Source organism: Anneissia japonica, unplaced genomic scaffold (assembly GCF_011630105.1).
Source record: "Anneissia japonica isolate Jap-2015-1 unplaced genomic scaffold, ASM1163010v1 scaffold162712_len1110_cov109, whole genome shotgun sequence".
Taxonomy (NCBI): domain Eukaryota; kingdom Metazoa; phylum Echinodermata; class Crinoidea; order Comatulida; family Comatulidae; genus Anneissia; species Anneissia japonica.
This window is the reverse complement of record NW_022705456.1, coordinates 258-524: the sequence shown is the minus strand read 5'-3', so window position 1 is coordinate 524 and position 267 is coordinate 258.

Genomic DNA, 267 nt, shown 5'->3' with positions numbered 1-267 from the left:
TCCTCCACGAATAGCTCCTCCGGTATGTGTGTGTCGGACGAGCTTGTTGGGGTGCTATCGCGAACGAAGTCTATCGACCTTTCGAAGCCAGGCACGCGCAGTCTGGTTTCGCTAAGGTTGGAAGGTCGAAATCGGTGTCAACTTACAGCCTAGATTTTACAATTTTTTCTAAGTCCAAAAAAGTCGAAAATTTGTCTAAGTCCAGAAAAGTCGAAAATTTTTCTAAGTCCAGAATTGTCGAATATTTTTCTAAGTCCAGAAATGTCG